The sequence below is a fragment of the Tamandua tetradactyla genome, chromosome 12 (genome assembly GCF_023851605.1).
Source record: "Tamandua tetradactyla isolate mTamTet1 chromosome 12, mTamTet1.pri, whole genome shotgun sequence".
Lineage (NCBI taxonomy): Eukaryota > Metazoa > Chordata > Mammalia > Pilosa > Myrmecophagidae > Tamandua > Tamandua tetradactyla.
Genome location: NC_135338.1, coordinates 40,704,992 through 40,720,694, shown reverse-complemented (window position 1 = coordinate 40,720,694; position 15,703 = coordinate 40,704,992).

The window sequence follows — 15,703 nt, the reverse complement described above, 5'->3', positions numbered from 1 at the left end:
TAAGCTACTTTATTATTTTCTTCAAATGTCATATTTTATGTGTTAATTATTTTAAAGGGTGTTATTACTACATTAATTTCCATTCTGATGTCATAAAAGATAGGATGCAGGTGATTTAAAAAATCAACAATACAGAGGAGTACCAACTGAAAAATTTTCACCCAATTTTTAGTCTCACTCCTCTGAGAAAATCAGTTTTAACATTGTTCTGATTTCAGTTTTGGTGATTATCATTGTAATTCTGTGGTATACTTATGCATATGTTTTTGAACTATAGATATTTAGACAGTTTATCCTTTGGCCCGACATAATGAAGATTAACAAATTAATTTAACATTATCTCTCACCTCCAAGCTTTTTTTCCTTAAAACCAGTATTACTTTGTTTTTTTAATTTTTAAATTAAAAAGAATATGACAAGAAAGAAATACAAACATTCTTAACATATGATCATTCCATTCTACATATATAATCAGTAATTCACAATATCATCACATAGTTGCATATTCATCATCATGATCATTTCTTAGAACATTTGCATCAATTCAGAAAAAGAAATAAAAAGACAACAGAAAAGAAATAAACCAAAAACAGAAAAAAAATTATACATACCATACCCCTTACCCTTCCCTTTCATTGATCACTAGTATTTCAAACTAAATTTATTTTAGCATTTGATCCCCCTATTATTTATTTTTATTGCATATGTTCTGTTACTTTTTTAATTGGTTGACTTTATAACCTTAGAGAATAAACCTTTATTTACAATTCTGGCAATTGTAGATAGCCCCTCTCACCTCTCACTGTGTAAGAAATGAAATTAGCTCCCCCACCATGTCCTGTACCTTTTATCTTTCCTGTCCTGTTCCTGACTTTTGTCAATTATACCTTTACTTTTACTTGCCAAGGTTTGTAATGTTTACATCCTATTGGTAAGTATAAATGAGTTTTACATAATTTGATTGTAAGAACTGATGAGCTATAGTATTTATTGTGTTATGACAGATAAATATTATTTATTTGTTAATAAATAATTTACAGTTAATAAATATTATTTACAGTTAATAAGTATTATTAACTGTAATTAGGATCCATTGAGAAGAAAATGGAATTATACCTGAAGTTTAACCTCTAGTAATTTTTTGAGAAGGGTATGTGAGAAAAGTTAAAAATCATAGATCTTGTGCAAATTTAAGACAAATATTTGTCAAAGATTTTATTCAACTTATAATTTAATTAAAAAAACAAGGAAATGTTAAAACTGGTCCAAATTATTTTATATATTTGCAAGTGTTCCAATATGGCTGCTGGGTTGCATTCAAAACTAGTTAATGTCTAGTGGGTCATAAACAGATCAGAAATTATTTGAATTTCTACCAGATAAAAGTCTACAAGTTAGCCTCTGTCCTTATGCGATGATGAAATAGCCAGACAGTAAAAAGTCAAGGTCAGCACTGCACAGAAAGAACATCTAGTTATCTTTTTGCTTATTTCTAATTTTTGGTTAATGTGTCTGACAAAGTAAACTTTTGGAGTACTTGCATATATATAAATGGCATTATTTTTCCTTTATGTTTGGATGACAATATGATTCTTCATTTAAAATAATTTCCCTGAAAATATTGAAGTATTGTTAACATTTAAGGCCAATCTGATTGCAATTTCTTTTCAATACCTGACTTCCCTCTCTCTTTCTCTCTTAATTCTCTCACAAGTATTTTAAATCACTCCTTTACTCTTTGTGTTCTGATATTTTATAAGGACTGTTCTACTAGTGAGGTTTTTTCACTCATCCCTCTTAACATTAAGTGGATATAATTAATTTTTATCAGCCCAGGAAATTTTTCTTCTGTTTCCTTGATTACTGTGCTTTCTCTGTTTTTCTCTAGAACTCCTATTAGATAGATGCTGGGCTTGTAGACTGATCATCTGTGTCCTTCAACTTCGGTCCCATATTTTACATCTTTATTTGTTCAACATTCTAGGAGATTTCCTCTTCTTTAATTTCCAGTCCTTCTGTTAAAGCTCCTGCTTTGGCAATTGTGCTGGTTTGAAAGGAAGCATGCCCCCTAAGAAAAGTCATGTTTTAATATAAATCCCATTTCATAACGGTAGAATAATCCCTATTCAATACTGTATATTTGAGACTGTAATGAGATCATCTCCCTGGCTGATGTGATTTAGTTAAGAATGGTTGTTAAACCGGATTAGGGGATGACATGTCTCCACCCATTTGAGTGGGTCTTGATTAGTTTCTGAAGTCTTATAAAAGAGGAAATATTTTGGAGAATGAGATTCAGAGAGAATCAGAGAGAGCAACACTACAAAGCAGAGAGTCCACCAGCCAGCGACCTCTGGAGATGAAGAAGGGAGACACCTCCCGGGAGCTTCATGAAACAGGAAGCCAGGAGAGAAAGCTAGCAGATGATGCCATGTTCGCCATGTGCCCTTCCAGCTGAGAGAGAAGCCCTGACTGTGTTCACCATGTGCCTTCTCACTTGAGAGAGAAACCCTGAACTTCATCGGCCTTCTTGAACCAAGGTATCTTTCCCTAGATGCCTTTGATTGGACATTCCTTTAGACTTGTTTTAATTGGGACATTTTCTCGGCCTTAGAACTGTAAACTAGCAACTCATTAAATTCCCCTTTTTAAAAGCCGTTCCGTTTCTGGTATATTGCATTCCAGCAGCTAGCAAACTAGAACAGCAATCTTGTTTTACATTTCCCCCAAATCCTTCTCATTCTTGATTTCTACTTTTTCCTATAGTAGCTTGCTATTGTTTTGAGGCCCACTGTTTTCTCATTTGCTAATTGGAATCAAAATATAATATCCTGTTTCTGAATTACAGATTTTCTCTGGGGCAATGGTCTAGTTTTACATTTGGTATTTTTATGTGATATTGATGTGCAATTCATTTTCCTCAGATATCTGATAATTCTTGTGGTTCGTTATAGTTTTGAATAAAGGAGATGATGGTTTATACATAAGATGGCAAAGATCTTACTCCCAATTTGCCTCCTCCTGACTGGGGAGCTGACAGCGATATCTCTGTATTAATGATCAGCCTTCACTTAATGATGCCAGAGTGGACAAGAGGCAGGGCTCACTGCCCCTGACCCAGACCAGGAACTTAGTCCTTTGTAGGTCAGTTTGCTTTCTTGACTTCAACCTGGGGCAAATATGAAAAATTTCAGTTGTTCTAGCTGAACGGTGTGGAGGGAGGATGAGAGGAATCAAGTAATACAGACTTTCAATTATTTTCCCTAATTAGCCCCTTAATCCTGTGAGCTTCAGGCTTGGGGATGTTTCTGGGATTCAAGGTGGTGGGGAAAAACATCTTCCTCTACAGCTTCCATCCTATTCTGTGAGAGCGTTCTGGGCTGTACTTCCTCTGCTGTGCGGATCCCCAACTCAAGGCTGCATATTCACCATCTTTCAGAAAACCACAAAGTCTTCAGTCTGCTGGTGGTGCCACTCCTCCTGTCCATACTTTATCCCTTTTCATTCTTCACTGTCATTGTTTTCTTTTATTTATTTATTAATTTTTAAACTAAAAATATATATAACAACAAACACAAACATTCTTAACTTATGATCATTCCATTCTACATATATAATCAGCAATTCACAATATCATCACATAGTTGCATATTCATCATCATGATCATTTATTAGAACATTTGCATCAATTCAGAAAAAGAAATAAAAAGACAACAGAAAATAATTCATACATACCATACCCCTTATCCTCCCTTTCATTGATTACTAGCAGTTCAATCTAAATTTATTTTAACATTTGTTCCTGCTATTATTCATTTTTATTCCGTATGATTTACCCATCTGTTAATAAGGTAGATAAAAGGAACACCAGATGCAAGGTTTTCACATCACACAGTCACATTGTGAAAGCTATATACAATCTTCATCAAGAAACATGGCTACTGGAACACAGCTCTACATTTTCAGGCAGTTCCCTCCAGCCTCTCCATTACATCTTGAACAACAAAGTGATATCTATTTAATGCGTCAGAATAACCTCCAGGATAACCTCTCGACTCTGTTTGGAATCTCTCAGCCATTGACACTTTATTTGTCTCATTTCGCTCTTCCCCCTTTTTGTTGAGAAAGTTTTCTCAACCCCTTGATGCTGAGTCTCAGCTCATTCCAGGATTCCGGTCCCATATTACCAGGAAGGTCCACACCTGGGAGTCATGTCCCATGTAGACAGGGGGAGGGCAGTGAGTTTGCTTGTTGTGTTGACTGGAGAGAGAGGCCATATATAAGCACAAAAGAGGTTCTTTTGGGGGTGACTTTTAGGCCTAATTTTAAGTAGGCTTGATCTATCCTTTGTGGGGTTAAGTTTCATATGAACAAGCCCCAAGATTTGGGTCTTAGCCTATTGCTTTGGTTCTGTACTGCTTGTGAGAATAACAATAATTCAACTTGGGGAAGTTGAATTTTCCCCCTTTCTCACCATTCCCCAAAGGAGACTTTGCAAATACTTTTTTATTCACTGTTCAAATCACTCTTGGATTTATCAGGGCATCACCCTGGACAGACCAAGAAAATCTCATGCCCTTCTGAAGGTTCCATGTACTTATGGTGTTCAATTAAGCTGTCTACATAAGTTTTGTTAGGAAATGCACTTAAGTCAAAATATAAATTTTGTACCAAATAAACATTTTTTTGCTTTACTTTCACACATTAGTTAAAATTTTAAAATATTAATTACCATCTACTTTCAACACCCTGCAGTAATGACATTCCTTTGTTCTTCCTCATGCAAAGACATCTAAAAATTTGTATATTTAGTTGCTATCATTATACACTCTAGGCATTCCTAGATTATACCATCTCAGTCTTTATCATCTATCTTTCTTTCTGATTTCATTTGTGCCCCAAGCCCTCCTACCTCTATCATTCTCACATTCAGCTTCATTCAGTGTTTTAACATAATTGTATTACAGTTAGGTAGTATTGTGCTGTCCATTTCTGAGTTTTTGTATTCAGTCCTGTTGCACAATCTATATCCCTTTAGCTCCAATTACCCAATATCTTACCCTTGTTCTATCCCCTGATGGTCTCTGTTACCAATGAAATTCTTCAAGTTTATTCACTAATGTCAGTTCATATCAGTGAGACCATCCAGTACTTGTCCTTTTGTTTCTGGGTAATCTCACTCAGCATAATGTTCTTAAGGTCCATCCATGTGGTTACATTCTTCATAACTTTATTCTGTCTTACAACTGCAAAATATTCCATCATATGTATATACCACAGCTTGCTTAGCCACTCGTCTGTTGATGGACATTTTGGCTGTTTCCATATCTTCGCAATTGTAAATAATGCTGCTATAAACATTGGTGTGCAAATATCTGTTTATGTCCTTGCCCTCATATCCTCTGAGTAGATACCTAACAATGGTATTGCTGGGTCATATGACAATTCTATATTTAGCTTCCTGATGAACCGCCAAACTGCCTTCCGCAGTGGTTGCACCATTTGACATTCTCACCCACAGTGGATAAATGTGCCTCTTTCTCCACATCCTCTCCAGCACTTGTCATTTTCTGTTTTGTTGATAATGGCCATTCTGGTGGGTCTGAGATGATACCTCATTGTGGTTTTGATTTGCATTTCCCTAATAGACAGGTAATTTAGGCATCATTTCATGTGCCTTTTGGTCATTTGTATTTGCTCTTCTGAGAAGTGTCTGTTCAAGTCTTTTACCCATTTGTAATTGGGTTGTCTGTCTTCTTGTTGTTGAGTTGAACAATCTCTTTATAAATTCTGGATACTAGACCTTTATCTGATATGTCGTTTCCAAATATTGTCTCCCATTGTGTAGGCTATCTTTTTACTTTCTTGACGAAGTTCTTTGATGTACAAAAGTGTTTAATTTTGAGAAGTTCCCATTTCTTTCTTTCTTTCTTCAGTGCCTGTGCTTTGGGTGTAAGGTCTAGGAAACCACCTCCTATTATAAGATTTATAAGGTATTTCCCTACATTTTCTTCTAACAGTTTTATGGTCTTAGATCTAATGTTTAGGCCTTTGATCTATTTTGAGTTAATTTTTGTATAGGGTGTGAGATATGGATCCTCTTTCATTCTTTTGCATATGGATATCCAGTTCTCTAGGCACCATTTATTGAAGAGACTGTTCTGTCCCAGGTGAGTTGGCTTAACTGCCTTTCAAGGATCAATTGTCCATAGATGAGAGGGTCTATATCTGAACACTCTATTCGATTCCATTGGTCAGTATATCTATCTTTATGCCAGTACCATGCTGTTTTGACCACTGTAGCTTCATAATACGTCTTAAAGTCAGGTAGCGTGAGACCTCCTACTTCATTTTTCTTTTTCAGGATACTTTTAACTATTTGGGGCACTCTGCCCTTCTAGATAAATTTGCTTATTGGTTTTTCTATTTCTGAAAAGTAAGTTTTTGGGATTTTAATTGGTATTGCATTGAATCTGTAAATCAATTTAGGTAGAATTGACACCTTAACTATATTTAGTCTTCCAATCCATTGACACAGTATGCCCTTCCATCTATTTAGGTCTTCTGTGATTTCTTTTAACAATTTCTTATAGTTTTCTTTGTATAGGTCTTTTGTCTCTTTAGTTAAATTTATTCCTAAATATTTTATTCTTTTGGTTGCAATTGTAAATGGAATTTTTTTCTTGATTTCCCCCTCAGATTGTTCATTACTAGTGTATAGAAACGGTACATATTTTTGAGTGTTGCTTTTGTAGCCTGCCACTCTGCTGTACTCATTTATTAGCTCTAGTAGTTTTGCTGTGGATTTTTCAGGGTCTTAGATATGTAGTATCATGATCTGCAAACAGTGAGAGTTTTACTTCTTCCTTTCCAATTTTGATGCCTTGTGTTTCTTTTTCTTGTCTAATTGCTCTGGCTAGAACTTCCAACCAATGTTGAATAACAGTGGTGATAGTGGACATCCTTGGCTTGTTCCTGATCTTAGGGGGAAAGTTTTCAGTTTTTCCTCATTGAGGATTATGTTAGCTATGGGTTTTTCATATATTCTCTTTATCATTTTAAGGAAATTCCCTTGTATTCCTATCCTTTGAAGTATTTTCAACAGGAAAGGATGTTGAATTTTGTCAGATGCCTTCTCTGCATCAATTGAGATGATCATGTGGTTTTTCTGCTTTGATTTGTTGATATGGTGTATTACATTAATTGATTTTCTTATGTTGAACCATCCTTGCATACAGGATGAATCCTATTTGGTCATGTGTATAATTCTTTTAATGTGCTGCTAGATTTGATTTGCTAGAATTTTGTTGAGGATTTTTGTATCTATATTCATTAGAGAGATTGGTCTGTAGTTTTCTTTTTTTGTAATATCTTTGTCTGGCTTTGGTATGAGGGTGATGTTGGCTTTGTAGATTGAGTTAGGTAGCTTTCCCTCCTTTTCAATTTTTTTGAAGAGTTTGAGGAGAATTGGTACTAATTCTTTTTTGAATGTTTGGTAGAATTCACATGTGAAGTCATCTGGTCCTGGACTTTTATTTTTGGGGAGCTTCTTTTTTTTTATTAATTAAAATTGTAATGTAATTATGTTAAAACACTGAATGAAGCTGCATCTGAGCTATAGTTTTTTTGGGGGGGAGCTTCTTAATGACTGATTCAATTTCTTTACTTGTGGTTGGTTTGTTGAGGTCGTCTATTTCTTCTTGAGTCAATGTTGGTTGTTTTTGCCTTTCTAGAAAGTTGTTCATTTCATCTACATTGTAGAATTTATTAGCATAAAGTTGTTCCTAGTATCCTGTTATTACCTCCTTTATTTCTGTGTGGTCAGTGGTTATGTCTCCTCTTCCATTTCTGATTTTATTTATTTGCATTCTCTCTCTTCTTCTTTTTGTCAGCCTCACTAAGGGTCCATCAATCTTATTGATTTTCTCATAGAACCAACTTCTGGTTTTGTTGATTTTCTCAATTGTTTTCATGTTCTAAACTTCATTTATTTCTGCTCTAATCTCCATTATATCTTTCCTTTTGCTTGCTTTGTGGTTAGTTTGCTGTTCTTTCTCTAGTTCTTCCAAGTGGACAGTTAATGCCTCAATTTTGCCCTTTCTTCTTTTTTGATATAGGCATTTAGGGAAATAAATTTCCCTCTTAGCACTGCCTTTGCTGCATCTCATAAGTTTTGATATGTTGTGTTTTCATTTTCATTTGCCTCGAGATATTTACTGATTTCTCTTGTAATTTCTTCCTTACCCACTGGTTGTTTAAGAGTGTGTTGTTGAGCCTCCACGTATTTGTGAATTTTCTGGCACTCTGCCTATTATTGATTTTCAACTTCATTCCTTTATTATCTGAGAAAGTGTTGTGTATGATTTCAATCTTTTTCAGTTTGTTGAGACTTGCTTTGTGACCTAGTACATGGTCTAATCTTGAGAATGATCCATGAACACTTAAGAAAAAGGTGTATCCTACTGTTTTGGGGTGTAATGTTCTATAAATGTCTGTTAAGTCTAGCTCATTTATTGTATTATTCAAATTCTCTGTTTCTTTTGATCCTCTGTCTAGATGTTCTGTCCATTGATGAGAGTGGGGAATTGAAGTCTCCAACTATTATGGTAGATGTGTCTATTTCTCTTTTCAGTGTTTGCCTCATGTATTTTGGAGCATTCTGGCTTGTTGCATAAATATTTATGATTGTTATGTCTTCTTGTTGAATTATTCCTTTTATTAATACATAGTGTTCTTCTTTGTCTCTTTTAACTGTTTCACACTTGAAGTCTAATTTGTTGGCTATTAATATGCCTACTTTCTGATTGTTGTTTGCATTAAATATCTTTTCCCAGCCTTTCACTTTCAACCTATGTTTATCCTTGGGTCTAAGATGTGCTTCCTGTAGACAGCATATAGATCAGTCCTATTTTTTAATCCATTCTGCCGGTCTATGCCTTTTGATTGGGGAGTTTAACCCTTTAACATTTCATGTTATTACTGTAGGGGTAGTACTTTCTTCTACCATTTTGCCTTTTGGATTTTATATGTCATATCTATTTTTCTTCTTTTCTCCTTTACCGATAGTCTTCATTTCTACCCTTTTCTGCACACCTCTCTCTCCTATCTTTTCATATCTGCTTCTAGTGCTCCCTTTAGTATTTCTTGCAGAGCTGGTCTCTTGGTCACAAATTCTCTCAGTGATTTTTTGCCTGAAAATGTTTTAATTTTTCCCTCATTTTTGAAGGACAATTTTGCTGGATATTCTTGGTTGGCAGTTTTTCTCTTTTGGTAATTTAAATATATCATCCCACTGTCTTCTCAGCTCCATGGTTTCTGCTGAGAAATTTACACATAGTCTTATTGGGTTTACCTTGTATGTGATGGATTGCTTTTCTCTTGCTGATTTCAAAATTCTCTCTTTCTCTTTGACCTCTGACATTCTGATTAGTGTCTTGGAGTATGTCTATTTGGAACTATTCTGTTTGGGGTACACTGGACTTCTTGAATCTGTAATTTTAAGTCTTTCATAAGAGTTGGGAAAATTTCAGTGATAATTTCCTCCATTAGTTTTTCTCCTTTTCCCTTCTCTTCTCCTTCTGGGAAACCCACAACATGTATATTCATGCGCTTCACGTTATCATTCAATTCCCTGAGTTTCTGCTCATATTTTTCCATTCCTTTCCATATATTTTCTTTTGCTTGTCAGATTTCAGATGTTCTGTCCTCCAGTTCACTAATTCTGTCTTCTGCCTCTTGAAATCTACCATTGTAGGTTTCCATTGTTTTTCTCATCTTTTCTACTGTGCCTTTCATTCCCATAAGTTCTGTGATTTGTTTTTTCAGACTTTGATTTCTTCTTTTTGTTCATTCCTTGCCTTCTTTATATCCTTCCTCAATTGATTGATTTGATTTTTGATGAGGTTTTCCATGTCTGTTCAAACATTCTGAATTAATTGTTTCAACTCCTGTATCTCATTTGAATTGTTGGTTTGTTCCTTTGACTGGGCCATATCTTCAATTTTCCTAGTGTGATTCGTTCTTTTTTGCTGGTGCCTAGGCATTTAATTACCTTTATTAGTTTATTTTGGAGATTGTTTTCACTTTTTTTACCTGGGATTTTCTTGCTGGATGAGTTTATTGTCTATCTGTTCTTTGACATTCAGTTCAGCTTATTCTGGACCACTAGCTTAGGTTTTGTTTAACAGCAGAATTTTTCAGTTCTTGTTTTCTTGGTTTTTGCCCTACCTCTATGGTGCCGCTCCCCCCATCCCCCAGCCCTTAGGAGGGTCCACATAGGTATTATAGACCCCAGCCAGATTTTCCCAGACCAAACTGGCCTTCTGTCAGGAGAAAAGAGCTACCTGCATCAGTTTTCCCTGAGGGTGAGACCCAGCAGTTGACAGACTTTCCTGTGAAGTCTCTGGACTTTGTGTTTTTCCTGTCCTGCCCAGTATGTGGCACTTGTCTGCCTGCAGGTCCCACCAGCATAAGGTGATGCAGTACCTTTAACTTTAGCAGACTCTCCCTGCTGGGGGCATGGTGAAGACAGAGGAGAGGTTGTAGGCTGGCTTTAATCACTTCAAATTTCCAAACCCTGGGATCTAAATTCCTTAAGGGAGGGAATCCACCTGCCTGACCCCACCCCTCCCCTGGGGAAGGCACAGGCTCCAGATAAGCTATCAAACAAGTTTGTTTCTGCCTATGCCTGGGCCAGTTGCAGCCTGAGAAGCCCTGCTGCTATATCCAGAAGCAGTCAAGCCTTTGTAGAAAGGAAGACATAAATCCACAGCCACGAAAAAGGAAGACAAAAATCCTTCCCAGAGCAGGACCCCCGTTCCTCAGGTTTGCCAATCAAGAGCATAAATTGGTATGTTGATTTGTATACCTTCAGATTCTATGTGCCTCCTCCTTTTCTTCAGGGCCCAGACTCTTTCAAGTATTATGTGCCATCTGACCCAAAAAACCTCTGTTTTTTTTTTCTTTTTCTGTCAGCCCTGTCCCCTTGGTGCCAGGGCAAAAATCAGTAACCTCTGCTTTGACCAGGTTCAGCTGGTTAGGGGCCAGAATTTGTGAATTAATTCCACAATTGAAGCTTAGTTGTGCTCAGCCCCTGCTGCTGATAAAGTCCCTTTCCTTTCCCCCCTGGGAAGCAGCCTGTGGGGAAGGGGCACCGGCAATGTGGCTTGGGGAACTCACAGTTCTGGGGGTGCTCGTAGCCAATCCAGCTGGTCCAGATTGGGATACACTGTGTGTCTTGTCACCAACATGGCCCCATCAGTTGTTTTGTACTGTTCCTGGCTATTTAGTAGCTGTTCTGGAGGACGAACTAAATCCCACACCTCGCTAAGCTGCCGTCTTGGCACTCCTCCTCTCCTTGCTCTTTTTTCTCTTCACTGTCATTTAAGTGAAACTTAAAGGATGGAGGTTGGGGAATACCAGGGCTCAGTTCACCACTTTGAAACTAGAAATGTCATAATTTTTAAAGCAGAATGCATTGGCCCTGCCCTGGTCAAGGTGGCAGAGTGAGATGCTTCAGGGCTCCAGTTCTCCTACAGAAGCTTTGAACAACCAATAAGAATTCACAGAAATATATTTCTCAAAGTTCCAAAAAAACAGTTAAATGACTGCAGTAAGAGGTCAAGGGCCAAATCAAGAAAAATCCTACTTAAAAGTGTTAAGATCTCGTGGTGCCCTAGCTGTGCCCCTCTCACTCCTCACTGGCTTGGGATGGAGTTGACGGATGCTCCCAGTGCAGATCCCTGGTCTTTGTTCCAGGGAAAACCATGTGCACATACTGGGAGCATGTGTGTCTGGCCCACATTGTCTGGTGGTGGCCTGAGAGATTCACCCATCCCAGAACTTAAAGCACACCAAACTGTCTTTCAGAATGTTGTGGGAGAGCAGTCTAGTGGCTTCTGGGGATGAGGGATTGCTGGCTGTAGGATATAGAGTGTAGTACTTGTGACTGTGAGGAAATTGTGAGGAAAAGGGTGCATTTGTATCCATGTAAATGGGATACTTCATGGGGCCATGTGAACATGGCCAAGACAAGAGACATGAACAGAAAGGATCAGGGAAATACCTTTGCTTTGGTCTTGAGCTATTTTCTAAACTCATTTTACAAATAAACTCCAAGGAGAGCACTCACACAGGTAAATCTGCAAAGCTTGGAAAGGAGTTTTTATTTTATTCCTTTTTTTTGTTAGCTCCTGGCATTCAAGGAAAGCTCTGTCTTAAGTCTATCCGGATACAAGCTTAAGGAACAGACATTTCAGAGTCTCAATTCCAGTGATAACACATTGAAGTATCAAAATGCCAAGGTTTCAACAAAAGATTACAAAACATACAAAGAAACAGAAACTGATTGTCCAGGCAAAGGAGAAAATCAGTGGGGTGGATCAGATCTGGCACATACCTGGAAAAAAACTTAAAAAAGAATTCTTAAATATGCTCAAAATGTTAAAGGAAAACATGGACAAAGAACCAAAGGAAATCAGGAAAATGATAGGTGAACACAAAGAGGATATCAATATATAGATGGAAATTATGAAAAGGAATCAAATAGAGCTGAAGACCATAGTAGCAGAAATAAAATACTCTGTAGTAGGATTCAACAGCCAATTGGAGATGTCAGAAGAAAGAATTAGCAAATTTGAAGATACGGTAATTGAAATCATCCAGTCTGAGGAGCAGAAAGAAGAAAGAGTGAAAAAATGTGAACAGAGCCTGAGGAGCCTGTTGGACACTATCAAGCAAATCAAAATATACATTGTGGGAGCTCCGGAAGAAGAAAAAAGAGAGAATGGAGCACAGAGAATATACAAAGAAATAACGGCTGAAAACGTCTCCAATTTAATGAGATACATGAGCATACACACCAAAGATGCTCAACAAAGTCTGAAATAGGATAAACCCAAATAAATCCATACCATAACATATTTTAATTATTATCCAATTCCATAGAAAAAGGGAAAATTCTGAAAACTGCAAGAAAGATATGATGTGTCATACATAGGACTCCTCAATAAGATTAAGGATGGATTTCTATTTCATCAGAAATGACAGAGAAAAGAATGCAATGGGACAACATATTTAAGGTGCTGAAAACAAAAAAATTCCAAACAAGAATTCTATATATTGACAGAACTGTTTTTCAAATATAACGGAGAGAGTAAAGCATTCTCAGAAAAATGCAGGCTGAGGGAGTTTTTCATCATTAGATCAGCCCTACAAGAGATGCTGGAGAGAGTTCTCCAAGATGAAAGGAAATGACAATAGACAATAGATCAAAACATGAAGAAATAAAGATCTCTGGTAAGGGAAATGGTAAGGATATGTATAAATGACCATACTATTGTATTTTTGGTTTTGCCTCTCTTCTTTTTACTTCCTACAGAAAGATTCACATAATGAAATGAGAAATCAGTGGTTTTGGACTAATAGTATATAAACATGTAATTTGTGATAAGAACTACATAAAGATGGTGGGACAGAGGTATCAGAATAATTTATGTATACCGCTAAAGTTAAGTCAGTATTAAAACAAATGAGATCGTTATAGATTTAGGATGTTAAATTTAAGTTCCCTGGTAACTACAAAGTGGAGCATGTGCAAGGTCATATAGACAGAAGTTATAGTACAGGTTGTCAAGAGAGGGGAGCAAGGGAAATGGGAAGTTAATAAAAAAATTAATGTAAGATTTCTGTTTGGGGAGATGTGAAAATTTTAGAATTGGAGGGTAGTGCGAGTACCGTAGTATTGTGCATGTGATTAATCCCACCAAATGATATGCTTGGGAGTAGCTGAGATGGGAAAGTTTATGTTGTATATATATGTTCCCATTAAAAAAAAAAAAGCAATTAAAGAGACAATGATGATTAAAGACACTACATGATCCTGAATGGACTCTAACAAGGGAGGAGAGAAGGCTCAAAGGACAATATTGTGACATACGAAGAAAAAACAAAATATAGACTGTGAGCTTTATATCAATGTTTAATTTTTTGAAGTCAATAATTACACATAAGGTAGCTACATAAGTGAATATCTTTGTTCTTAAGGAAATGTACATGACAGTGTAAATGTTCAAGGAGCGTGATGTATATAGACTACATTCAGGTGTTCAGAAAATGGATTGATAAACAGACAAATAGGTGGATAAATAGATCTATTGACAGATAGATGAACAGATGGAATGATATGGAAAATGTGGCACAATGTTATAATTGTGGGTATCTGGGGGAATAGGAGTATGTTGGAGTCTCTGTATGGAGTTTGTATTATTTTTTATAACTCTCCTATAAATTTGAAAGTATTTCAGAATAAAAGGTTTACAAAATAAAAATTTAAATAATAAAAAAATGAAACGATGCGTTGCTGCTGACAAAATTTTCTTGTCCTTTGAGGTATTCAGAATGGATGAGATCACTCCACTGTGCTATAAAGCAATTCTTCTCAAGAACTTCAAGCAGTTAAGATTGTTTGGTCTCAAACTGTGATTATTTTTAATTATTGTGATGATAGTTTTCTTCTTTTTGTCCTCACTTTTACATTATTGCCACTTTCATTGTGCCACCTGTTAATAGACTTTCTTCTCCTAACTGGCTACATCTGATATGCAGTGGATTTATCCATAAAGCAAGAGTTAATAACCAACGAACTTCAAAGGTGTTTTGAGAGACATTCCTTTGACCAACGTATATGAGACTGAGGGCATGAATTTTGTGTGACAATTATTGTGACCAACTCGAGGCCTTTTATCTTCACCATTTGTATCTATCTTCAGATGGTTGAAAGCTGCCAGATAAAGCTAACTCTGGACAGGCCTTATGGATTGTCTTCATTAGAGAACTATTTAAATTCCTAGTATCAGGACTAATTCTTTCCTTGGCATATTCTCTTTTAGTATTTTTTTTCTCTTAGTCAACACTGCCTGCCAAGGAATCATAATTCAATTCACCTTGAGTATTTTTTTTCACATTAAGACCATTTATTATCAAAATACAGTTTTACTTATTAATTGATAGGCCACAATTTATTTATTAATATGGATTTATTAGCAAATGTAATTGTTTTTTTTCCTGCCTTTAGTTTTAACACAGACAATGGTAACCCCAAAAGAAACTCACAAATTAATCAAAGGCAAGACTCTGGGACTCAGAACAACCATCTCATAGGGAGAAAATTTATTTTATATTGCAAATGCAATGTGTTCAATTTTAATAATAATTCTGTTGAAGTCATTTTTGTAGGACTCTATTTCCAAAGTATTAGTTCAGTTACTCAACTTAACACATTTTTTACCAAGATGAGCTATTTTAAAATGTTATAGATGACAAACACACGTTAAAAGTAACAAATTTGTTTAATTTCATTAGTTACAAGTGAACTGGTGGATTACTCATAGTTTTACATGTTTATAACATTGCTATTAAGATATGCAAGCCTCAGTGCCAAACAGGAATGTGTCCAGCTGCAGAGATTCCAGGGGAACCATCTCTAGGTACTTAGTTAGTCCACTAACCCCTCTCCAAAGACCTAAAACAACAAAGGGCTTTTATTTCATGATGAGGTTCATGAGCTTTGAGAAGCAAATGTCTTCTCTGTTTGCAGACTCTTTTTAGCAGTAAATGGAGGGACTGTTTTAACAGATAACCTGGAAAGTATATCTGTAGATAAAGATCCCAACTGTTTTAAGTTTAATAGAGATTTTATGCCTAG